This window comes from Sorex araneus, chromosome 5, assembly GCF_027595985.1.
Source record: "Sorex araneus isolate mSorAra2 chromosome 5, mSorAra2.pri, whole genome shotgun sequence".
In the NCBI taxonomy this organism is placed as follows: Eukaryota; Metazoa; Chordata; class Mammalia; order Eulipotyphla; family Soricidae; genus Sorex; species Sorex araneus.
This window is the reverse complement of record NC_073306.1, coordinates 89,187,227-89,214,031: the sequence shown is the minus strand read 5'-3', so window position 1 is coordinate 89,214,031 and position 26,805 is coordinate 89,187,227. Positions and strand designations below refer to the sequence as shown.

Below are 26,805 nucleotides of genomic sequence, written 5' to 3'. Positions count from 1 at the left end.
CTTTGTAACTGTATCTCACTGTGATTCAATAAAAAGAAACTAAAGAAGTTCTATTATTCAGTTGAATATTTATTCAATGGATGAGTATTGAACATCCTTTATATGCAATGTATATGTGTGATACAAAAATGAGTAGGACACAGAGTGAGTTCTTAAGTTGCTCATAATTTTGCAAAGGAGACAAAGGAATCGAGAGTATTATTTTGTGTTCAGTTCTTTAACAGAGATGGCATCAGTGAAATTGTGAACCAAGGCCTTCCTGAAATATTTCACCTAAAGCAAGTCTTGAAAAATAATTGGCAGATGAGAACAATGTGGATATATAGATCAGGGAAAAAAGTGTGAACAGAGGGAACAAGAAATATGAAACTATATTGGGGAGACTACTACATATAGGAAACTAAGAATAACTAAGGGTGATAAGATTCTAGAGTACCTAAGAAAGAGTGATGGGGATAAAGTCAGGAAAATTGACAAGAACTGGATTATGAAGGGCCTTGGCTAAGAAATTTGGATTTTTATCCTGTAAAGACAAAGGAAGAGGCATTGAAGTCTTTAAGCCAGGTGAGTCACTAGTATATTTGTAGTTTACAAGGAGCATAAAAAATTTACCAGACAACCACATAAAATAGGCAGGCAAGCAACATGAAGACAGAAACACTTCAGAGGTGAAAGGAATGGAGGAAGTAGCATCAAGAATATATTGACTATTGGGGCTGGAGTGATAGCACAGTGGGTAGGGCATTTGCTTTGCACGCGGTTAACCCAGGTTCAATCCCCAGCATTCCATATGGTCCCCTGAGCACCGCCAGGAGTAATTCCTAAGTGCAGAGCCAGAAATAACCCCTGTGCATCGCTAGGTGTGACCCAATATATATATTGACTATGAATAATGAGTGAGAAGGAGAAATCTGAGAACAACTTTCTGAAGAGTAGAGGAAGTGGTTTTTCTCTTTAGGAAAAGTGTACTATTAGGGTGGGACATAGTTTTGAACGCAGGAAATGAGTCACTCTGGATTGGATAGGATGAATGGAGGTATCTTGGGCAATCTAGGAACCAACCTGTATTTCTTTTTTTTTTTAATTTTTATTTTTTTATTGAATCACCATGTGGAAAATTACAATGCTTTCAGGCTTAAGTCTCAGTTATACAATGCTGAAACAACCATCCCTTCACAAATGCCCATATCCCACCACCAAAAAAAAAACAAACACAGTACACCTCCCATCCTGCCCCCCGCACCACCCCCCCCCCGCCTTGTAACTGATAAATTTCACTTTACTTTGGTTGCATTCAATATTTCAACACAAGCCTCACTATTATTGTTAGGAGTACCCCACTAGGGTCAGACCTGTTGTGAAGAGATATGAGGTTTTGGATTTCTGTACTTTAGCAACTAAGTCCAGGGAGATTTCTTCCAGGTATTGGATCATTGCAAGCTTGTAAACCCCATTTGTGGTTGTCATAATATGGCGGTCACCACGCCCTTCACCCGCGGCAAGGAAGAGAGAGAGAGAGAGAGAGAGAGAGAGAGAGAGAGAGAGAGAGAGAGAGAGAGAGAGAGAGAGAGAGAGAGAGAGAGAGATACCTTTCCCTTCCTGGGCAGGCATGGGGCCTCAGCTTAGTTCTCAGTCTGAAGACATTCTGCGAGGAGCTGCCCATGCTGAAAAATTTAGCTGGCATCTGGAGTCACGCTCATGCAGCTGCAGAGAGGCTGCACACACGTGCAGCCCACAGGATCACATCTTGGTGGCAGGTGGGGCTGGTGCCACCCACCTTCCCAAGAGCACCCTCGCGTCCTATTGCTGCAGTTCCATAAATCCCCTCTGTGGTCCTGATAATATGGCGGTCACCATGCCCTTCACCCCCAGCAAGGAAGAGGTGAGAGAGAGAAATATTTTTCCCCTTCTGGGTGGGCATGGGGCCACGGCTTAGTTCTCAGTCTGGAGACATTCTGCGAGGAGCTGCCCATGCCGAAAAATTTAGCTGGCATCTGGAGTCATGCTCGTGCAGCTGCGGAGAGGCCGCACACATGTGTGGCCCCTGGGATCACATCTTGACGGCCCCAACCTGTATTTCTAACAAAGAGTTTGCTACACAAAGGTTGAGTTTTCTGTGTGGGTCAGGAAATCCCATACATCTGGGTAATACAATTCTGGCTTATGGACAATTAAAGAACCTCATAAGCTCCAGTGGCAGGTTGTAGAGTTGGGCCTTCCACATACTAGGACTTTGTCTAGTTAGTATGGTGTTCTGCTTCAGATATGTTTCATTACCTGTGCTATCCTACTAGATTAAGCTGCTGATTTATCAGTACACAGATTAACTGGGTTTGGGCCTATCAAGAGGCTGAGTGTGGCTCATTGCTATTTGATGTAGATCTCTATTTGTTTCTACTTCTAAGTTTCCATGACTCCAGTCCAAATTCCAGGGAGAAAGCCTCTAACTGGTTCAGTTTGATTTAGACAAGTGTTCTTCAACCACTTGTCCAAGGTGCACAGGTATAGAAAGATTGAAAACTACTGTCTACTGCGTTGGTTTTAACTGCTATGTGCAAAGGAACATGTGCTAATATGTAGGTGTTAAAAAGTTAAAGAATGATAGTTTAGGTGGCCACCTGTGGACAGATGATGGGCTTACATGGGTTTAAGCGGTTCCTTCTAGGCTTTGGTTTGGCATGTTCTCTAAGAATAAAATATAAGCAGGGAGGAAATAATTGGCTGAGAAGACAATTTATACCTGGGATGTAGTTAGAGGTATATGAGTGTCTGGGTGGGTTATCATGATTTGGGATGTAGTTAGAATTAAGCTTTGATTGGGATTGCTCAGGCAGAACTTAGCTGTAGGATAAGGTGAGGACTGAGGTCAGAACAATGAGGGAGCATCAGTTCTTAAGAAATAGGCTAATGGAGGAAATAACCTTCCTTCTTGGTCTCTCTCCCCTCCGGGAGACGGCGTGGTGTCCGACATTTTGTGGGTCCGTTGAGAAGGTATGAACTTTTGGCGCGAGGGAAAAAAAAAATGTGTGCTTTGAACTTGAAACAGCCGTGGGATACAGGGCCAGCCCCCGCCAGGGCCGGGGCTCCGCTCCGGCCGGCCGGGTTTTCGGCCCGGGTGCCCATGTCTCTGCAGAGCCGGTGGATGTGCAACGAGCGGGAACCAGAGACAGCTTTAGAAATTGGGGTTCCAGCATCTGGCGGAATTTTCCCTGGACTTTATACAGAAATCCAAAACCACGCGGACGCAGCAGCGTCCGCGCGACTTAACATTTATAATTGCCAACAATGTGAAACGGTTCCTTTTGAACAGGTCTGACTTGGGGGGGAAACTCCAAATAATAACAGTAAGTTTTTGTTGAAATATTGAATGTTTTTAATGTAGCAGCCAGCTCTCTGGACTGTGAACTAAGCAAAAGCCCCATGCTGGCCGATGCGGCGTGGCGTACACCATACTATGAGGCGCTGGAAGGAGGATGAGGGGGAAAAAGGAAAAAAAAAAAAGGAAAAGGAAAAAGGGAAAAAAAAAAGAGAGAGAGAGAGAGAGAGAGTTATGTACTTGTAGCAGTGGGGCTACATATCTCTTCATTTCCAGCAATGAAAAACTAATTATCAAATGTAGTAGGTCTGTCTCTCTTGCTTGGAAACTCTAACAACTATAGTGAGTTTTGTGTTGAATTATGGAATGTAATCAAGGTAAAGAAAAAATGAAGTGAATTCATTAGTTATACAGTAGGGGGTAGGGGGTGGGGGCGGGGGGTATACTGGGGTTTCTGGTGGTGGAATATGGGCACTGGTGAAGGGATGGGTGTTTGAATATTGTATAACTGACATATAAACCTGAGAACTTTGTAACTTTCCACATGGTGATTTAATAAAAAGTTAAAAAAAAAAAGAAATAACAAAAGGAAAACAGGTCTATGAATGTGGCTGATAAGAGGTGGAAAAGAAATAAGGAAAAGAACCCTGTCACAGAAACCAAGGAGGTGAAGGTCAATAATGTGAAAGTCCAGAGCGATTGGGTCAGATAAGAACTGAAGGATGACAAAGAAACTAGTAGTGAGAAAACATTCAGTGCTTTTTTTATTCTCAAATGTTGGAGACGTTCTGGACAGTGGAGATGGACATTGGTTTATAGTAATAATGGTTCCATCTAATGTCAAACAAATGAGTGGAAAGTATAAGCTTTTAAAAAATGTTAATCTGTCTTTGAATGGAGAAAGAGGGACAAAGAGAGTTGATGTTGGATATATGGCTCAGGAAAGAGAAACTAATTAAGATTATAAAGTGTGAAGGCATTGAATTTAAGCAACACTGTATTTGATTAAGTTAAGGTGGCAGCTGAATAGGAGGGGACAACAATATTTTTTTACCAAAGTGAGAGGAAAAAATGACATATAAGTGCTACTCAATACATAGTTTTGAATATATTGAGGATATTTAAATATATATCCATGGATTTGTGCTTGGACAAGTTTGTAGAACACAGGTTTTCACTTCTTTTGGGTCCTCACACTAAGGCAAAGAGACTGTGTCTTGGGGGCATGCTCAAGCAATCCTAGACTTGTCAGCTTGAATGTGGTATAGGACAATACCAGGGAAAAGCTTTGTTTCAGACCCTGACAACTCCCTCAGTTGCCTTAGAGGGCCAGAATTTGAGAGAGGGCAGATGTAGGGGGTAAGAAATGTGGCTAAGCAAAGAATCTTGGAGAAGGGCTTAGGACATCGGATTCTAGCTATTTACTAAAATCTGTTATCTGCATGATCTTGGATTGTTATATGGTATTATAAATTATACCATGATGAATCTAGTTCACTTGTTTAGAAAAAGTGTATGCTGGGCCTGTAGAGATAATTCAGCAGTTGTAGGATGCTTATGTTTGATCTCTCCCTAAGTATTACTAGGTGTGGCCCAAAATGCTCCCTGCATAAAATATGTGTGTGCTATTTTCTGCCATTTTACAGATAGTTTGAAAGCAATCTGTAAAGATATGTATATATGTTCTTATTAAAATATAAGTATTGTCAAAGCAAATATTCCATTAACATGTATTTCAGAGTGTCCTGTGGAGCTGTCTATGCATACATGTATGGTATGGCCCTGGAGCACTTGTTGGCCAGGTTCCTTTTTGGCTGCTTACACATGTTGAAGCTTGGCTTGATTTATCATGAGACACATGCCCTTTGGTAAGAAAGTGCTGAAGAGAATAGCATATTAAAATGACAAAATCATTGCTTTCTCAATACTAGGGCATGTAAAGTCCAAAACACTTTATAAACTGCCTCCAGAAATTATAAGATATAAATGAACTCTGCTTAAAAAGTGTGTCTACATTGCAATAACTTCTAATTAGTTCCACCTTCATCTCCACATATCAAAGGACAGCACAAGCATTTTCCTTCACAGTTCCTCACTTTCTCTATAAAATAAATAAAAATTGAAGACATAGATATATTTATCATTTTCAGAGGAACCCAGGTGTGCGGGACCTGGGGCTGAGATCTCCAAAGCTTCTTGGATTGGGACTGGGCCTCTTCCCCCAAGATTCCCCATTTTCCAGTAGCTAGGCAGTCACACCCAGAAATTGCCCCCAGCACCGTGTAATTCCATCAATGGCCAACATCCAGAGACTATAAAAACAAGCTCCCAGAAGTGCTCAGCCGCAGTGCGGTTGCACAACATCTAATAGCCCAGTTCTCCCTCTTGGAGAACCTGGCAAGCTACCGAGAGTTTATTGCCTGCATGGGAGAGCCTGGAAAGCTCCCCGTGGCGTATTCATATCCCAAATAGAGTATCAGATATATACATACCTCTTGGAGAGCCTGGCAAGCTACTGAGAGAATCTTGCCCACATGGGCAGAACCTGGCAAGCTACCCGTGGCGTATTCGATATGCCAAAAACAGTAATGATAGGTCTTATTCCCTTGACCCTGAAAGAGCCTCTAATCGTTGGGAAAGACAAGTAAGGAGAGGCTGCTTAAATCTCAGGGCTGAGAGGAATAGAGATGTTACTGGTGCCCGCTCGAGTAAATCGAGGAACAGCGGGATCACAGTGATAGCTCAGTTTACAGATCCTGTCGGGTTCTTTGAGTAACCTCCATCATGCAGAAACTAATTGTTCTGGATTTGGGTCATGTGGAAATTAGTTTTTTTTTGTTTTTGCTGGCATAATGAACATAAATGAGCATAAATTAAACTAGTAATATCTGGGATCTACTTACCTACATTTGTAAAGGTTAATGAGATAGTGTTTATGAGCCAATTTGTGGTTTTCATTTTCATCTAAAATTATACCATATTGAACAAGACATTGATGGACTGTGTCCAATATAGTCATTTTCTTGGCAACTGTGTGTTTTGAAACCAGGTTTCTGGGTTATTTACTTTCTTCTTTCTTTTGTGGCTTCATTTCTAAACAAATGATCTCACTGACCTTAAATTTTGCAATGATATTGTCACCAGAGATTTCTGGTTGTTTGTCTTTTTTCTCCTCTGCCACAATTCAAGTTGTCAGGTATTCTTCATTCATTGTGAACAAAGAATATTTTTTAGAAAAAAATTGGTTTTTTAATAAAATAACCTCTTTAACTTAACCAATCATAAGTTAATGATATATAGGCCTAGTAGAAATAAAAGTAAAATATTGAGGAAGGTTATAACACAAAACAATGTACAGAATTCTTTTTTTTGTACAATAAAGGGGAATTTAGAACTGAAAGGGCTCTGGATCAGAGTGAATGTGCAGCAAGAATTATGCAATTAATTTCTGTTTAAGTCCAACAGGAATTCTATTAGATGGGGTGTGGTTCAAAGGTAACTGTATGCCCTATGTCTTAATTCCCTCTAAATGTCTTAATTCACTCTAAATGTTCACAACAAAATTAAAGATTTAGTTCCTTAAAATGAAATACTCATGATGCCTTACAGAGAAAACTGTATGCAGAACACTTAAAAATAATATTTCCTATTATTACTCAGCTAGAGGTCTAGTAAAATATATTTTATTCCTTAATAATTACTGTAAGTAAAAAGCAGCCTAAATCTGCACCCCCATTTTTTTTTATCAAAGTAAAATTTCAGATAGGAACAAGAGGACTTTGTTTTGGAGATGCAGCATTTGTGGACATTTCAAAAGCACAAACACAGGGAAATAACTAGCTTCTTTCAGAAAAAAAGATTTAGGCTCAACATTGCCAAGTACAGAATAAGAACAATGGGTGTGTAAGTGCAAATAGAAAGTATAATTTGCTAAGGTAAAAAATGTTAATCATACTTTGAGAATATACATGGAAAAATAAGATGTTATTTGACACTTGACTGTTCTGGATCTACATACTGAAAATACTAATCTACAAATTTAGAACTATGTATTGTATATCACACATGCTTTCTGAAGCAGGGCACCTTCATAACCCCTCACAGAACTTTCAACAGGGCAGGGCACACAGCAAATTCTCCATACATATTTTTGATAATGTGCATTACTTTTTCAGAAGTGTACGTTGGTTCTGGCCCAGTTTCCTCATATAACTGACACAAAGAAAGAAAACATATGTTATTTATAAATTTTCTTCCTTGAGCCCTAGTTGGGGTCTCAACAGTGCACAGAAGCAGTGGAATAATCAAGGCAATGATGGAATCCAAAAAATCTTGCTAAGTGCAATGCCCAAGTCTTTCCTCTAGTAATGTTGGAAGACATACAGTATCTGCAGAGGTAGCTGATGCACATAAGCTGTTGACATGGTCCAGCTTTTGATGTTTCCTTTTGCAAAATAAAAAAGAAAAGAGGAAAGACAAAGAGGAAAGGACAGGAAGGACGAAGGGAAACATGTAGGGAAGAAAATTTGGAACTATTAATATGAGTAACAATACTTTGAGAATATTTTATTGAATTTTGAATATAACATTTGCAAGAAAACACATCAAACAAATCCAATGACACATTTAAAAAATAGATCAAATGAAAATATCACAACCAACTCACAGGTATTTACTGATATTTACTTAACAAGTACAAAATTACTATGACAAAAGTACTAGATAACATGATATAAGAGGTTTTTATAAGTTTACTTTAATATATCACAGATTAACATCATTCAATGTTGAGACTATGGATATAGAAAAATATAAAATGTTTTACTTTATATTTTATTCAGAATTCCATTATTTGTTATGACCATGGTTTAAGAATATCTATTTGATTCCATACAAAATAACATTTGACTTATCAGTTTGATGAGAACTTACTTTAAGGTTAGAAAAATTTAAATTCTGTTATAATATAGCATATGCTTCATTTAAATATTCACACTAACATTGCATTGCTAGTCAGTAAAAGTACAGAGTGTCTGACAGACTGTTGATGTACAAGGGGAAGCAGTAACAGTGTATCTGTTGTTTGAGAAAAGAATCAAATTGTGGTGATTATATCATGGATTAACACATGGATGTTCATATTCAGAGTAAGCAGTCATCAGATTTTAATTTTATCTGGAAAGATACCTAAGTGGATTAAAAAATCTGAAGATATATTTTTGAATATACTTTAAATAAAGCTAGATGTCATTGTCATGTAATGCTTGACAATCAGTTCTTGTATAGTTACAGAAAATAATGAGTTTTCTTCAAGTCAGACTTTCGAGTCATTCCCGCTTCCCTGTCATCCTGATTACAGAATACATGTTATGAAAAACAACAGGCTAAAATGTTTACTGTGGTGCTCATGCCAGTCATTTTTCCTTGAATCAGAATGGCCACAGTTTCTTGGGATAATTATTGCTTCAATTGTTCAGAAATCACACATAGGATACATTTTAAAAAAGATTAAGAAGATCACTGAACATCATTTTTCATTCTATTATTTTGATGTAAAGATTTAGTGTTGGGGTTAGAGTACATGGACCTAGTATGTCCTTGATGAGAAATGAAAAATGTTTGGCTGTCACCCCAGGAAGACAGACTTTATTTTGAAAGTATCTAAAGTTTGTTAATCACATAAACCACACCTTATAGTTAAAATCTAAAAGTACCCCATATATCATTTAAAATTAAATTTAAATAAAACTTTACAATATAGTTGCAATGATAGGGGAAAAAAATAACATGACAGAGGATGATCAGAGAAAAGAACATAAAAGTTAGTGCCATTTACTGATAGAATAAAGTCATTTGATACTTCTTTGTTGTTTAATCTTTAAATTTCTGATGGCATAAATTACTTCATATAGACACTTTAATGATTGAATAAGACACATGGATTCTTTTTAATATAATAAACAGATGTGAGCTATCTCTATGAAAAATGAAATGTTCTGTTATTATAACATATACATTTTACTTGTATAAGATTTTATAAATTGTTACGAAACACTTAATGTAATACATAGAAATACTGCATACACTGGTTACTTTCCCTTGAGTATATACATATGTTGGAACTTACAAGAAATCACACCATTTTATGGGGTAATAAAAAAATGGTTTTTACAGTGCCCTTAAATTTGGGAAAGAAGAGGATATTCCTTTGGTTGATAATCGTACAATTTCATGGCATGAAGGAAAAATACAGTTTTACATAAACAAAACACTTAACTTCCCCTCCCCAAAGCCTAGCATTAAGAGATCACAATTTGGAAACTATTTACCAGAAGAAATACTACTATGGGTATTTTTATTATGGTCAGATGACAAATTGTTGTAAGATACATTATTATACTATTAGCACATAATGCTAGAACTACAATTTAGCAAATCTCATTAACTTAAAAAAATGAGATTACTTCTCACAAAGATCACTGACACTAATACATAGGGACTCAATTACACTTAGTGAAAATTCAGATTCACAAAAATAATCAGATAAAATGCTTAATAAATTGATCCACTAATCAAAATCTATATTTCCTATTATTATAGAAGACTTTAAAAACGCCTCCCACCCTCATGTGTATGGAAGGATATAAGACATATATCCTTATATCTAAGGATATAAGACTCTGAACAAATAATCTCAGTATGACAAAATAGTTCTGCATTCTTCAAATGAACTGCTATCATTTTAATGTTCCCCTAATGTCCACATTTGAACATTCCTCTAATCTTTCTATCATTAAAACAACAACCATAATATATTCCTATTTTCAATGATTATAGGTACTTCTTACCTATCTATATTGTGCAAAACCTACAAAACCCTTCTTTTCCCAAGTGTTCACAAAAGTCAAACAGAATCATTTGGGTTAACCCTGATTTTAATTCTCACTCTTGAGAAAAAATAATTATAATATAGCTCTCTCAAACCTCTTTTGTATTTGTATTTTGTGAATAAAGATATTCACAAAATTTTGTGAATATTATTTTAAATTGTAGCTACTTGCTTCAGGGACCAATTGGGCATATGCTTTTTAAATATAGAAAAAAATGTATAGCTAAAAACAGTTCATTGGTAAGTTATGTATGTTTGATTCTGATTGGCCAACTGTTTATTAAACTAGAAAAATTCAAATAAAAGATTCACTTGAACATTTTGTTTAGATAGCTAACTCAACATCCAAACATGAAATGATAAATGATAATGACTAAATCATGTGAAAATTCAAAATAAATTTGAAATATTTTACATCTTGCTGAGGTCAAGTGGCAATGTTAGAAATACAAACACTTTAGTTTCCAGCCTTGCTGCCTCAGGAGTAGAAACTATGGCATCTTAGTGATAGGTGGGGAGCATGGGCTTACTGTGTACATATATCACAACAATATGAAAGGTTAAAGACTTTCCAAAGGTGTAAAGAAACACACAGATTACTAAATTCAACATCTTCATTGTATTCACAATGAAACTGTGGTGTAGAGAGGCTAATGGGACCTTCCCTGGGGGCACATATGTTACTGACAGCCGGCACTAAAGCACAGACGGCTGCTAAAGTTCTACCAAACTGTTTCTGGTGAAAAAACACCAAGAGATCATTAAGGCAAACCTTGCCCATCCAACCTTGCCTACATTCTTCAACTCCCAGAATAAAAATTTGCTGTAAGAGTCTGTTACTATTTTAGTAGTTCATGTACAATTTCAAATTACCTTAACATTGAACTTTATTGATTTAATAACATTTCCTCCTTTCTGGATATTTCACAAATCATTTCCAAATCCCCAAATACTTTTCTTTTCTTTTCTTTTTTTTGGGGGAGAATTTTGAGCCTTACCCTGCAATGCTTAGGGCTTACTTCTAGTTCCATACTCTGGAACTACTCCTGTCCGTGCTTGGGAGACCATATGGGATGGCAGGGATTGAACTGGGGTCGGCTATGTGCAAGGCAAGTGTCCTATCCACTGCACTCTCTCTCTCTCCAGTCCTTCCAAAGGTTTTTCTATCTTTTCATGTTCCCAATATGAACAGAGACAATTCTTTGAGAAGAAAAAAATATCTAATTTCCTTTTCTGTAGATCAATTTGAAGAACGATGTATTTATCACAAACTTAAGGCTTAGGTCTTATTCCAATTTATTCTTTTCTTCAGAGGTCCAAGAAAATCTGAGTACTTTAAGAACAGTTCGAAGTCTTTTCAAATCATATAATGAGGATATGGGAGCTAGAAATGCCTTTGGAGATCAGTTGGCCCAGCACATTCTTTTGCAATTCAAAGGAAGCTGAAACCTAGCAAAGGTAAGTGACTTATCCAGGCCTCACATTATAAAGTGGGTAAGAATCCTGGTCTCCTGAGATCTAGACCAATACTATTTTTACTCTACATTTGGTGAACCATTCTTGTTATGACAGTCTACTCATCAAGTACCATTCTGGTGTGTAAGTTCAGTTTTAATTTTCACTTAAAACTTTAGTTTTAACAACCAAGCAGATATGATGTCAAACTATGATGCTCAAAGCTGTGTAACTGGTATTTTATGAAGGTAGTTCCTGTGCATAATTTTCGTAACACCTACTTATTAAAAATATATGAATTTTAAGACCTCTTAAATGACAGTTCATTGATTTGTTTCCATTATCCCAATAGTTAATGGGGAATTGTTTAACTGTTAACCAGAATCTGGTTATTAGTTACAAGTACTAAATTGGCTGGAATGGGCTGACTATTCTCTAGGTCAGTGTTTCTGCTTCAAGGGCTATACCAGAAGAAAAACATAGTGATGGTTATATTTTTACTCTAGTTATAAGTCATCCAGATTGAAGGTTCATATAGCTCATATCCTTTACTATATTACTCCACGTTTCCCTGCATGATCTTGTTTAAAACTTTGACCACACCATGGGGAAATCACCATCATATATGCAAAATTAATTTTAGATTTTGCATTAAAGAAAGTCACGTGAACTGCATCTCCTATTTATTTGTTCTGTTGTTAGTAGGAATAAGACAGCTTTAGTTACTAATTCTTATATGTGAAGAATGTAATTAGCCAACCATGTTTCCTTCTACAGGGCATGGAAAAGGAATGTAAACTTGTTTTGCTAGTAAATATTTTATAGAAATTGAAATTATGGAAGGGTACTTAATAGCACTGCTATGAATTTGAGTAGCAGGCTAATATTAATGTTCAAGAATATTTTAGGAATTAAATGTGGAAATTAAAATGTCTTTACACTAAATGCTCATAGTTAAGGCTTAGTAAATAATATACAAATAGCTACCATTCTGCTGAAATGTCACAGTAAATACATTAATAATGGCACAGAAGTGAAATGTCACCTAAATGGGAAATCATCTTCATAACCTCCTAAAAACTTTGCCAACTAAAACTTTGCTTTTTAATTGAAAAAATTTTCATTTCTAAAAGAATATAAAAATAGAAAATAAGTCAAATACAACTTGGAAAGAAATTCTATAAACACAGATGGAATATTGTATATATACTTAAGAATGTGCTTTGTTTCACCACATCAAACATCTTAGGAAAACTAAACTGAGTGAGCATATACAAACTATTAAAACTATAACTGTGTCAAAAATTTGGTTAATATAGACAACTCAAGCAATATAATAAGTACTAATATATTTTTAAAAGTTACCTACAAGACTGATTTTCCAATCTATCAGTTTGAATCAAAAAATAAAAGACTGTTTCATCAAGCAAGGCACATTTCCTTTAGGCAAGTCTGTCTTTAATTCCATTTGTCTGGGCACAGTGTAGACTTCACTTATTTATATTTACATGTAAATACTAATACATGTAAATAGGCCAATCTATGTATTAGAGCCTTTGGTACAGGATGCACTTTCACAAGTAAAGTTGTACATAATCCCAAACATGGAATATAATATGGATGTATCTCATGATTAAGCTAAATGAAAGAAGAAAACAGCAATAGGTGGCCTGTTAGAAACACACACTTAGGTTTTCATAATCATTGGTACTGATTCCTTTTGGGATAATTAGATTTCATTAAAATGTCAAAAGGATGAAACGATGATACCTTAATATTTTAATGCTCTTCATTATCTCTTGAATAAAAGTCTCTTATATTGCACATGATTAGAAGAGAATCCTCCAGTGTCACAGCTGTTCTTTTATATAAACTCTTTGTTAAAGACACATTATTTAATGTCAATTGAAACAGAAAGCACCGCCAGCAGTTTGGTCACAATCATCAGCAACATAACCAATACTGCATTCTTGAGCTAGGCAATCCAAAAGCCAGCCTCCTACTGGCCAGTGCAGCTCTAGAATTCATTATGTGGGGTTCTTCAGGTATCTGTTGGACAGAGGAAACACAGTGATTTACTATGTATAGATATATTTTAAATTATTGATGTTATATCAATATAAAGTGTTTCTTTTTTTATATTTTTCAAAATTTTAGTGCATTTTTTCTTTTTTATTTTTTTCGGTGTGGGGGGTGCGCCTGGTAGTGCTCAGGTCTTACTCCTGGCCCCTTGCTCAGGAATCACTCCAGGTAAGGCTCAGGAGACCAGATGAGCTACAAGGGATTGAACTCAGGTCAGCTGTGTGCAAGGCAAGCACTATCCCTGCTGTTCTATCTTTCCAGTCTCTATGGTGCTTTTTTCCCCTACCATTAACATGAAATGTTCAATTTAATTTTTTTGTTTTTTTGTTTTGGGTCACACTCGAAGTGCTCAGGGCTTACTCCTGGCTCTGCACTCAGGGATCACTCACTGTTGACAGGCTCGGGGACCACATGGGGTGCTGAGGATCAAACCCAGGTTTGCTGCACTCAAGGCAAAGCCCTACCTGCTAGTACATAATACACTAATTTCATCAATTCATTTCCAAGAATTTTCTTTTTCTGGCTGAACATCTTGCTAAGGTGATCATAATTCAGATTAGTATTATGGCGGGGGGGGGCGGGGGAGCAGAAACAGTCTCAAAAGGGGTACCGTGGAAATCATGTGTTATAGATGTTATAGCTATAATTCATCTTGTGACTAAAATAACTTCCAAACCTGTCAATCCTTTAAAATTTGAATTCTGCACAGTTTAATTTATCACTTTAAGAAATCACTTTAAGATGAACATAATCACTTATTCAGTATCTGTGGGAAACCAATATATAAAAATTCAAGGTTCATTTCTCTCTTTCTTGAACTAGAAAAAAATGTTGACAGTAGTGTTTCTCAAAATAGCATAAGCCATGGCCAAAGAGATAACACAGCATGAAGGGCACTTGCTTTGCACGCAGCTGACACAGGTTTGATTTCTGGCACCTCATATGGTCTACCAAGTCCCCCTATAAGTGATCCCTAATAGTCAGGAGAAAGCTCTAACCACCACTGGATGTGGCCCCCAATCAAAATATAGCATAAGCCTTGAACTGGAGATAGCTCAATGACTGGAATGTGCTTTGAATGTAGAAGGCCATGTTCAATCCCTGGCACCACATGGTTCCTTAAGCACCATCAAGAATGACCCCCTAGGGCTGGAGCAATAGCACAGCGGGTAGGGTGTTTTCCTTGCATGCGGCTGACCTGGGTTTGATTCCCAGCATCCCATATGGTCCCCTGAGCACCGCCAGGGGTAATTCTTGAGTGCAAAGCCAGGAGTAGCCCCTGTGCATTGCCAGGTGTGACCCACAAAGCAAAAAAAAAAAAAAAAAAGAAAAGAATGACCCCCTAGCACAGAGTCACCCTTGAAAAATGCTGGGTGTGACCTTCAAGAAAGCAAATAGCAGTATAATTGTCTTGTTTGCTGCTGCATAAAGAACACAGGATTGTGTCTGTCACATAGTAGACATTATGTGTTGAATAAGTTAATAAATACCTATTCTTTTTTTTTTACAGTGTTTGATACAGAGCAGACTCTCATGAAACATCCTGAATGAAAAAAAGGATACATAAAGTTAGAGTTAAATACTCTAGAGATTTATTGTGTAATATAAAGGATAGATAAAAAGAAAACCATACCAAGTACTGAAACCAGATCCAGATGTTACATAAAGAAAACTGCTTTCTATATATATCCCTGATTTTAGCAGATGTGTTTTAAAAATTGTTTTTGGATCCCACCTGGCCTTACTCAGGACTTGCTTTTGGTTCTGTGTTCACTCCTAGCTGTGCTCAGTGGAGGAACAAGTTGTGGTGTTAGAAATCTAACCCAGGTCTACCACATTCAAAAAAAGTACCTTACTCACTGTACTCTGTATGTCCTCAGTAGATGTCTTAAAACTAGTTGTAAATGCTGAATGATGGTGAGCTGACCATTTTTTTAATGGAAGAATCATTCATTTACTAAAAAATAAATGCTGTGTGCATAGAAGGTTCTGGGAAGTAATCAAATGCATTTTTTAAATTTTCTTGCATTACACTTGTTTTATTACTTCTTATCACTACTCTTTAATCAAAAGCCAAGAGTATATGAATAAAGTCCTGGATCCAATTACCATCATTTACTAAAATAAATAAATCACAGTACACTGAACTTTCATTATGAGAATTTAAAAATCACATGTCTGAGAGTTTTTGATGACTAATAATTACAATACATCACATCCATTTTCTTTTTGCCTAGGGTCTGCTCAATGTAGTTTTGGCTATTTTATATATACATATACATAAAATATATATACATAAATACACATGTGTGTATACACATGTATACATATATATGTGTATATCACACTGCTACAACACCAATGTTCCTGAACTCCTGACCCCTACCCACAACCTTCTATCCATCCTTATTTCCTCCCCACCCCAGTTTCTTTCCTTCTCTGTCCTTTTCATTTCTATAATCTAGAGTTAAGAGTAATCTGGGTATGCCCCTTTGATACCTTGCATTACCTTTTCCCATTATTCTTCTATACACTGCAGTTAGTAAGATCATCTGGCATTTGTCCTTCTTTTGATTCACTTCATTCAGCATGAAATCCTCTAGTTCCACCTAAGTTGCAGCAAATTGCTTGATCTAATCATTTCTTGCAGTTGCGTAGTATTCTATTCATTATCCACACATCTGTTGTTGGGCACCTCAGTTGATTCCATATTCTAGCTATTGTGCTGAGTGCTGCACAATATGAATAACAAATGGTATGCATATGTTCTCTTGAATGTTTCTGTGTCATGGGGGTAGATACTAAGAAGTGAAATTGTTGGGTCATGTGCAGCTCCATTCTTACTTTTATGAGAAACCTCCATACTGTTTCTCACAAGGTAAAACAGGAAACATTCTCACAAGCAGAGGACGAGACTTTTTTCACCACATCCCCGCCAATAAACTGTTCCCATTTATTTTTAATATGTGCTATTCTCACTAGTATATTTCATTGTCATCTTGATTTGTATTTCCCTGATAACAAGTGATAAACACCATTTTTTCATGTACCTATTTGTCATCCAATGATGATCTAGTATGATCCAATGATGTCTATCCATTTCTTTTCCCTAGTTTTTGATAGGGTCTGTGAATTTTTTTTGTTGTTAATCTTTGTAAGTGCTTATATATCTTGAATATTATGCATGTAAATACTTTCTCCCATTTAGTTGAGCATCTTTTAGTTTTAACTGTGTTTTATTAGCCACATTTTAATTTGATGAAGTCCCATTTGTTTATTTTTGCTTCTATTTGTTGCCTTGGCCAATGGACCCAGATCATTGAAAAATTGAAAACACCTTTGAGACCAAATCTTAAGATATTATTTCAATATTTCCTTGATGTATTTTATGGGTTATTGTCTAATCTCAAGGTCTTTGATCCTTTGGACTTTGAATTAATTTTTGTGAAGGCATGAGATATGAATTCAGATTTTTAAGCATGTTATCAGTTTTCTCAACACAATTTGCTAAACAGGCTATTATGACTCCACTCATGTACCTAGCTTTCTTGTCAAACATTAGTTTATCATAGATCTAGGGATCTGTCTGAGTATTTGATTTAACCCACTCATCAAAGAGCCTATCCTTATTCCCATGCTGTTTTGATATAGCTGTATAGTTTTAGGTTAGTTAATGAGATACCTCCCATTTTCTTATTTCTCAGTATAGCTTTGATAATTCAGTGTTTAATGATTCCATAAAAGACATCATTGACCATTATAAGTCCTTGAAGAATGTCATTGGGATTTGGATTGGGATTGTATTGAATTCTATCTTGCAATTTAGGCATGATGGTCATTTTGTCAACACTGATTCTTCTAACCCAAGCACATAAGATATTTTTCCATTTCCTAAGGTCTTTGTCATTCTTACATAATTTATAGTTTTCATTATATAGACATTTTTGTTGATTAATAGGTACTTAATGTTTGTGGACATCATTCTGAATGGAGTAGATTTGTTGATTCCATATATATATATATATATATATAGATATATATTATCATGTCATCTACAACTAGTGACAATTTAACCTTTTTTTTCCAATTAGAATTCTTCCAATTTATTTCTTGCCTGGTTGCTGTTAGGACATGTAATACTATATTAAATAATAGTGGAGACAGTGGACATATTTGCCTTGTGCTCAATCTCAGAGGGAAAGTTTTCAGTTTTTCATCATACTACCTGTGGGTATGTTATAGATGGCTATTGCTATTTTGAGGAAGGTTCCTCTCACCCTTTTATTCAAATTGTTTCTTTTTTAAAAAATTATTATGAATGGATGTTAGATCTTGTCAAAAGCTTTTTCTGCATTAGTTGATATGATCATAGATTTTTCTTTCCTTTTATTGATATAGTGTATTAAATTAATTGATTTGTGTATGTTAAACCATCCTTTCATCCCTGGGATGAATTCCACTTGATTGTAGTGTATAATACTTTTGATATGCTGTTAGATTCTGTTCATTAAGATTTTGTTGAGGTTTTCTGCATCAACTTCCATCAAGAAAATTGGTTTGAAAGTTTCTTTTTTCAGTAGTATTTCTGCCTGCTTTGGGTGTTAGTATAATATTGGTTTCACAGAAACTGTGAGGAAGGAATTCAGTTTCTTCAGCATTTTGAAAGGGCTTGAGGAGTAAATGTAGTAGGATTGATAAAACTCACCAATGAAACCTTCTGGACCAAGGCTTTGGGGAGATTCTTAATTACTGATTCAGGTTTTTTGACTGTTGCTGGCCTCTTCAAGTTACTTTCTTTTTTTTTTGTGGGAGGAGGGAGGTCACACCCAGCGGTACTCAGGACTCTGTGCTCAGGGATCACTCCTGTCAGTGCTCAGGGGACATTATGCAGTGCCAGGGATCAACCCTGGGTCAGATGTGTGGAAGGCAAATGCCATACCCACAGTATTATTATCACTCCTCCTCAAGCCGGCTCAGTTTTCTATTGAGTCTTTATTCAGTTTTTGGAAATTACATGATTCTAAGTATCTATTTCTTCTTGGTTCTGCAGCTTAACAGCACAGAGTTGTTCATAGTAACCTTTCATGTATTTTGAATTTATGAAGGGTCTGTTGTAATCTATCCCCTTCTATCTCTGATTCTATTTGGGCATTTTCTCTTTTTTTACCTCGTGCGTCTAGCCAAAGGTTTGTATATCTGATTCTTTGAAAGAACAACCATGTTCTAGAAGAACTGCACTCATCTGTGGAGTATAGAATAACATATATTGAGAATAATACTACCTGTGGGTTTGTTATAGATGGCTATTAATATTTTGAGGAAGGTTGACATGAGGCTGACAGCCAAGGACAGTAGCTACAAGGGCTAGGAGGATTGCCCCATAGCTGGAAGACTGTTTCATGAATGGAAGGGAGAAGGCAGATGGAATACAGAAGGGATCACTAAGAAAATTATGGCTGGAGGAGCCAGTTGGGATGGGAGATGCATGCCGAAAGTAGATAATAGAACAAACACGGTGACTTCTCAGTGTCTATGTTGCAAGCCATAATGCCCCAAAGTAGAGAGAGAGTATGGGGAATATTGTCTGGCATGGAGGCAGGGGGAAGGTGGAAAATGTATACCCGGGATATTGGTGGTGGGGAATGTGCACTGGTGGAGGGGTGGGTGTTTGATCATTGTGAGATTGTAACCCAAACATGAAAGCTTGTAACTATCTCACGGTGATTCAATATAATAAAATGAAAAAAAACCCCAATAATGGAGAAGTTTATCACTGAGTATCTCAGTGATTCAATTTTTTTTTAAAAAAAGGAAAAATAAATGAATAAATGTCACTGTCAAAAAAAAAAAAGAGAGAAAGAACAACCATTTTCTTTCAAAGAACCAGATCTTGGTTTCACTTTCACTTCTCTCAGTAGTCTTTTTTGATTTATACATCAGATTTCTGTTCTAATTTTTATTATTTACTTCCTTGTACAGCTTCTGTGATTCATTATTCTTCTTTTTCCAGGTATTTAAGATATGTGTTTAGATTGTTGATCTGAGGTTTTTCTTCTTTTCTAATATAGATCTGTATTGGTAGGAATTCCCCCCCTTTCTTTTTTTTTTTTTGGGTCACATCCGGTGATGCACAGGGGTTACTCCTGGCTCATGCACTCAGGAATTATTCCTGGTGGGGTTTGGTGGACTGTATGGGGTGCTGGGAATCGAACCCAGGTCAGCTGCGTGCAAAGCAAATGCCCTGCCCGCTGTGCTATTACTCCAGCCCCTACCCCCACTTTCTACAGAAAGCTATGTACCACAGATTCTTACAGTTTGTTTCTTCATTCTTATTAGGTCCCAGGCACAGTTTTCTTTTCTCATTAGTTTTTTTCTTTGACTAGAAGTTTATTTAGCAGTTTTTTGTTCAGGTAAAACTTCTTGTAGTTTTTTTACCCATTAAAAAAAATTATAGCTGATTTTGACCTTAATGGTATTATGGGTCTGAGGGGATGTTTTGAATGCTTTCTATGTTTGTAAATTTCTGTATGTATAAGTTATGCCATATATGTGATCTACCCTAGAGAATGTTCCATGTGCTCAAGAGAAAAATGTGTATTAGGGTTTTTGAGAATGGAAGATCCTGTATATATCAATTAACCCTATGTCTTCTAAGTCCTAGTTTTGGGCTCTTGTATCTTTACTGATATTCTGTCTGTTTGATCTAATTGTGAAAGTGGAGTGTTGAATTTCCCACTAGTATAGTTGTTTCTGTTTAAGTGTTTCTCGAGGTCTGTGAGCAGTTTTACAAATGTTGCTGACCTGTCTTTTCATGCATATATGATGATGAGTTAATGTTTCTTGATCTATTGTTCCCTAAACCTAAAGTATTATCTATTCCTAGATCTAATTATTTTCTTTAGATTGAATGCTATTTCAATATGGGATTTCTTTTTTTGGCTTACCATTGGCTTTTATGATTGTTTTCCATTCTTTCACTCTGAGTCTATAATTATCTTGTAAATTTAGATGTGTTTCTAGTAAGCAGAAAATAGATGGATTTGTTTCCTGATCTGTCCATTCTATGCATTTTGATGGGAGAGTCTAATCCACTGATTTAGGAGATTATTGATATAAAGAGCTATGTTGCCATTTTTCTCTGTGTGGGATTTAGCTGTTTTTGCAATTGGCAATTTGCTTTTTATAGGTACTCTTTTGCAGTATTGGTTTAGTTGTGAAAATGTCACCAGCTCTTATTCCTCTGTCAAATCTAAATGGAAGTCTTGCAGGGTAGTAGATTCTGGGTTGAAAGCTTTTTCCTTCAAGTACTTTGAATATGTCTTTCCACTCTTTTCTTGATTATAAAGTTTCGTATAGGAGATCTGTTTTGATTCTTATGTTTTTTGCTCTGTATCTGAGGTTTTCCTGCTTTCTTGATGCTTTAAGTAGACTGTCTCTTTGATTTTTGCCATTTTGAATTCAATTTGTCTTAGTATTATATTGTTTGAATCTATTTTGTTTGGTACTCTTGGGTTTCTTAAGTCTGTGCAGAGGGTTCCCTCCAAAGACTGGGGAAGTTCTGATCTATTATATCTTACACAAGTTGCTCTCCTTTTTTTCTTTTTCCTTTCTTTCTGGTACTCCTATAATTTAGGGATTATTCTTCTTTATGTTACTTATGAAATATCTTACATTTTCTTACTTTTATTTCTCTTTTGCCATTGCATTGTTGTTTTTTTTTTTTAAATTCTTTAATTAGTGAGTCACCATGAGGGTACAGATACAGATTTACACATTTTCAAGCTTGTAGCTTGTTTTTCCCTCATACAATGTTCGCAAACCCATCCCTCCACCAGTGGCCATTCTCTACCACCAATAAACCCAGTTTCCCTCCCACCCCCTAATCCCATCTCCCCCCCACCTCACCCTGCCTCTGTGGCAGGATATTCCCTTTTGATCTCTCTCTCCAATTGGGTGTTGTGGTTTGCAATAGGGATATTGGGTGGCCATTGTGTTCAGATTCTAGTCTACTTTCAGCATGCATCTCCCTTCCTGCGTGGGATCCAAGGTCAAAAAAAGAAATCACATACAAAGGAGCACCCCTTAGATTCACAGCAGACTTATCAGAGGAAACCCTCCAAGCCAGAAGACAATGGTGGGATATAGTGAAAAAACTCAATGAAATGAACGCCTCACCACAAATACTTTATCCAGCTAAGCTCTCACTCAAACTTGAAGGAACCATACACAATTTCATGGATAAACAACAACTAAGGAACTTCATAGACTCAAAACCAAAATTAAAAGAAGGACTAAAGGGGCTTTTGTAAGACAAGGAAAAACCCTACAAGAACAACAAACCCCACAGAAAGATGACACAAAACTCCATGACAATCATCTCTCTCAATGTCAATGGCCTAAATGCACCAATTAAAAGACACAGAGTGGAAAAATGGATTCGGAAACAAAACCCAACATTCTGCTGCCTACAAGAAACACACTTGAACAGTCAGAACAAACACAGAATCAAAGTCAAAGGATGGAAAACAATCCTGCAAGCAAACAACTCCCTCAAAAAAGCTGGGGTGGCCATCTAGTATCCGACAACATAGATTTCAGGTTGAAAAAGATTAGAAGGGACAGCGAAGGTCACTTTTATCAAGGGATACATACAACAGGAAGAAATCACACTCTTAAATGTATACGTACCTAATGAGCGACCAGCTAAATACTTAAAACAAGTCCTAACAGACTTTAAGGAGGACATTGCTAGCAGCACAATAGTAGTGGGAGACTTCAACACTGCCAGATCACCTCTGGATAGATCGACAAGAATAAAACTCACCAAGGAAATACTGACACTGAAGAAAGAAATAGAAAATAGAGGCCTAATAGACCTATACAGGGCTTTACACCCCAAAAAGAAAGAATACACATTCTTTTCCAGTGCACACGGAACATTTTCCAAAACAGACCATGTACTAGGCCACAAAACATACCTCAATAGAATCGGAAAAATAGAAATTGTATCAACTATCTTTTCAGACCACAATGTGCTGAAGATAGAAGCTAACCACACACAAACACAGAGACCACACACAAATACAGAGAATCAAAGCAAACACCTGGAAATTAACCAGCTCAGTGTTGAACAATGAGTGGGTCAGGAAGGAAATCAAGGAAGAAATCAAGAGATACCTCGAAACAAATGAGAATGAAGACATGAGCTACCAAAACCTATGGGATGCAGCCATTGAATTGTTTTTGAAGAGTTGCATTTTGTCTTCAAGACCACTGATTTGACTCTGTGTTCAGAGTTCTGGTGCTCTGGCTTGCTATTGTATTCTTTAGCTCCTCAATTCCAGTTGATTATTTCATACTTTTTAACATCAATTTCTTTCTAAGTTGACTGAATTTCTCTTCCAGTGATTACTTAATTTCTATTGCCAGTAACTGCATAATTTTCACTGTCACCACAGGTAGTGTTGATTTGAGATCCTCTTCATCCAGACTTGAAAGTATTGAGGAACTCAAGGACTTTCTTAGACTTCTGTCCCTCTCTAACAATACAGCTGAATTCCTTGGTTTTATCATTCTTCTTGGAGTTTTGTGGGTGCTAACAGTGGAGCTTTAAACCCTTTATTATCAGAGTACCGGCCTGATACACTATTTTACACTAATAAACTACTATTTATGTCTCTGTTATCCTATTTCCATTGCCCTGTAAAGAAAATGGAATATGCAAGTGTAGATAGAGTCCTTCCCTTTTATTTGTCAGGTCTTTAATGGGAGTATTCTGACACTGAAGTAAGACCCTGTGGTTTCCCATATGCCCTTAGAGTGTGTGATATGGGTGAAGTACAATAGTCACATGTATACTAGTGTATCCATGTAGTAATAAGTAAAGAAGTATTACCCATGCAGTAACGAGCAAAAAAGTAAAGATTGTGCAATCCCCAGCATTAGGGCTAACTTTGCCCTGGACAGGTGGGATGGGGTGAAGGAGCAGCAGATTTACTCCCAATTAGTGCATCTAGATTGGAGGAATTTAAATTGAAAGTGACTGGCCGTGCTGTCTGTCAAGCAGGAGTGAGTGCAAGGAATCAGGCATCCGTGTAGCTCCGGGTGCTGGGGCTAACTTTTCTGTGGTGGCACAGGGTGGAGGGTGATAATTTTATTCTTGTCTTGCTATAGTTACATTCTTTTTTTTTTCCCTTTTGGGTCACACTGGTGATGCTCAGGGTTGACTCCTGGTTCTGCACTCAGGAACTACCCCTGGCAGTGCTCAGGCGACTGTATGGGATGCTGGGAATCAAACCCGGGTCGGCCACGTGCAAGGCAAACGCCCTACCCACTGTGCTATCGCTCTAGCTCCAGTTACATTCTTTTTATATAAGGGCTTGGATTTTTTCCCCTTCATGTGTTAGTACAGGCCTCCAGGGTTTCAGGATTATTCAATAAAAAATTTAAACGGTATAGTTTGCTATCCTAAGACTATAGGAGTGGAGGGAATTGCAGAAACAAAAGTAAAATTTAGAGAGCAATCATAATGTTACATTATAACTATGAAGTTGGCTGAAGGGCTTAGAATGGATATTGACTCAAGTATCAAAGTCTACTCTAGTAAAAGACAAAAAGGAGTAAGTATAATATAATGATGGTGACCAGTGATTAAAGATATTTGATCAAATACATCCTCTAACACATAAAGCAAGGGAAAAGAGAGTAAGAGCATTCAGTTTTAAAAAAAGATACCAAGTCTATAAAAAAGTAATTAATACCTCTACTAAGGCCTAAATTAGAGACCTACAAAAGATTATGTAACTTTTAGCCTCACTAACTTGTATTTGATGAGGAAGGGGTTGAAACCATTCTATAACTTTTCATTTCAATGGAACTTTGTTTTAATATGTCTGTACTTTCAGAGTCTCTTGCCCCTGCGCCTGGCTGTCTTTACCAGGGCCCCTCGGAGGGGGTGGGTTGAGTCTCCCTCCCTGCCCCGAGCAGAGCCCCTCCAGCCAAAGACCTCCAGAACCCAGCCACAGCCATGCTCAAGGCCCCTCTCTACATGTTCAGACAAGCCTTGCACATGAAGGAACTGGCAGAGGAACCCAGATGTACGAGACCTGGGACAGAGATCTCCAAGACTGCTCGGATTGGGATTGGGCCTCTTCTGCCCAGATCCCCCATTTTCCAGTAGCTAGGCGGTCACACCCAGAAACTGCCCCCAGCGCTGTGTAATCTCATCAACGGCCAACATCCAGAGAGTAAAAAACCAAGCTCCCGGAAGAGAGCAATGCAGAGTCTCTTGCCCCCACACCTGGCTGTCTTCACTAGGGCCCCTAGTTCTCCCTCTCGGAGAACCTGGCAAGCTACCGAGAGCTTCCTGCCCACAGGGGAGAGCCTGGCAAGCTCTCTGTGGTGTATTCATATGCCAAATGCAGTAACAATGATGGGTCTCATTCTCCTGACCCTGAAAGAGCCTCTAATATGGCACCATTGGGAAGGACGAGTAAAGAGAGGCTGCTAAAATCTCAGGGTTAGGACGAATGGAGACGTTACTGGGCCTGCTCGAGCAAATTGATGATCAATGGGATGATAGTGATAGTGATACTTTCACATCTACTAATGCTTGGCACGTGGGAGGTGCAGGTTTGATCCCTTGAACACTAGTGGGAATTACCTCAAACCAGAGTCAGGAGTAGCCCTGACCATTGCTGCATGGGGCACTCCAAGTATAAACAAATATGTAGCATTGCACTGTTGTCCCGTTGTTCATTGATTTGCTCAAGTGGGCACCAGTAACATTTCCATTGTGAGACTTGTTACTGTTTTGGCATATCGAATACGCCATGGGTAGCTTGCTAGGCTCTGCTGTGCGGGTGGAATACTCTCGGCAGCTTGCCAGGCTCTCCTGAGACGGAATAAACAAATATATAACTTAAAATTGCTGCACGCATGCATCTACCAACCAACTGCCAACTAATTCATCCAAGCACTAGAAAGAGTTCTTGTCCAATTATGTATAATTCTCTGATTTCACTCCTGAAAATTGTGAAGTCTAAGCAAGCAAAAAACTTGAAACTCAGTAATTAAAATTGGTAATATGCTAAGATTGTGAGCTTCATAATGAAATCTGGAGCCACAGTAAAATAAGCTGTGAGGTTAACTAGTATTAACCTTTTGGGCAATATTTAGGTCTACTCATAAATTGATATATTGAAGTTAATTAAAATATTTGCAGATTAAAAAGTGACAGAATAGAAAGAAATTCAAACACAGTTGTGACTTGGAGAAACTCTTTCTGTTAGTTGTAACTTGTCACTTGTCATCCTGTTGCTCATTGATTTGCTTGAGTGGGCACCAACTAACATCGCCATTGTGAAACTTGTTGTTACTATTTTTGGCATATTGAGTATGCCACGGGTAGCTTGCCAGGCTCTTCTGTGTGGGCGGGATACTCTTGGTAGCTTGCCGGGCTCTCCAGGAGGGGCGGAGGAATCAAATCTGGGTTGGCTGTGTGCAAGGCAAATGCCCTACCCATTGTGCTATTGCTCCAGCCCCCGCAAGCTACCAAGAGTATCTGCTTGGCAGAGCCTGGCAAGTTACCCGTGGTGTATTCAATATGCCAAAAACAGTAACAATAAGTCTCACAATGGAGACATTACTGGTGCCCGCTCGAGCAAATCAATGAGCAATGGGATGACAGTGATACAGTGATACAGCATATACTCACTCTTATTTAATGTGATTTTTATTAAAAGATCTTACAGAAATAATGCGTTGATAAATACGTTTTTTTCATTCCTTAGTTGAAATGAGGTAAACATAAAACAGAATGAATGTGAGTATGGGTATTCATTATGTGCTATCTTGGTTATAACAGATTATAAGAGAAAATCCAGTAAAGCCTATATTGAGATAATTTTTTTTAAAAAACAAGCTACACTTGACCCAGAATCATAGAAAGTCATAATTACAGGGAAAATAGTTTGGTGGGGGACACACCTGGATGTGCTCAGGGCTTACACCTGGTTCTGAGCTCAGGGATCACTCCTTGCAGAGCTCAGGGAATCACATGCGG

General features: G+C 37.4%; 1 protein-coding gene across 7 annotated transcripts in view; it reads right to left on the bottom strand.

Annotated features, from left to right (window-relative positions):
• The window catches only part of KCNA3 (potassium voltage-gated channel subfamily A member 3), an 81,555-nt gene that overhangs the window by 38,878 nt on the left and 15,872 nt on the right, over positions 1 to 26,805 (bottom strand). For 3 of the 7 annotated variants that reach the window (XM_055138523.1, XM_055138524.1, XM_055138521.1), the window contains one exon: positions 7,856 to 13,709. The exons of 3 other annotated variants lie outside the window; for them this stretch is intronic. The gene's annotated coding sequence lies outside the window, so the exon portion shown is untranslated. Of the gene's footprint in view, positions 1 to 7,318; positions 7,761 to 7,855; positions 13,710 to 26,805 lie in introns of those variants that run through there. One more of the 7 variants, XM_055138522.1, reaches the window with a different exon arrangement.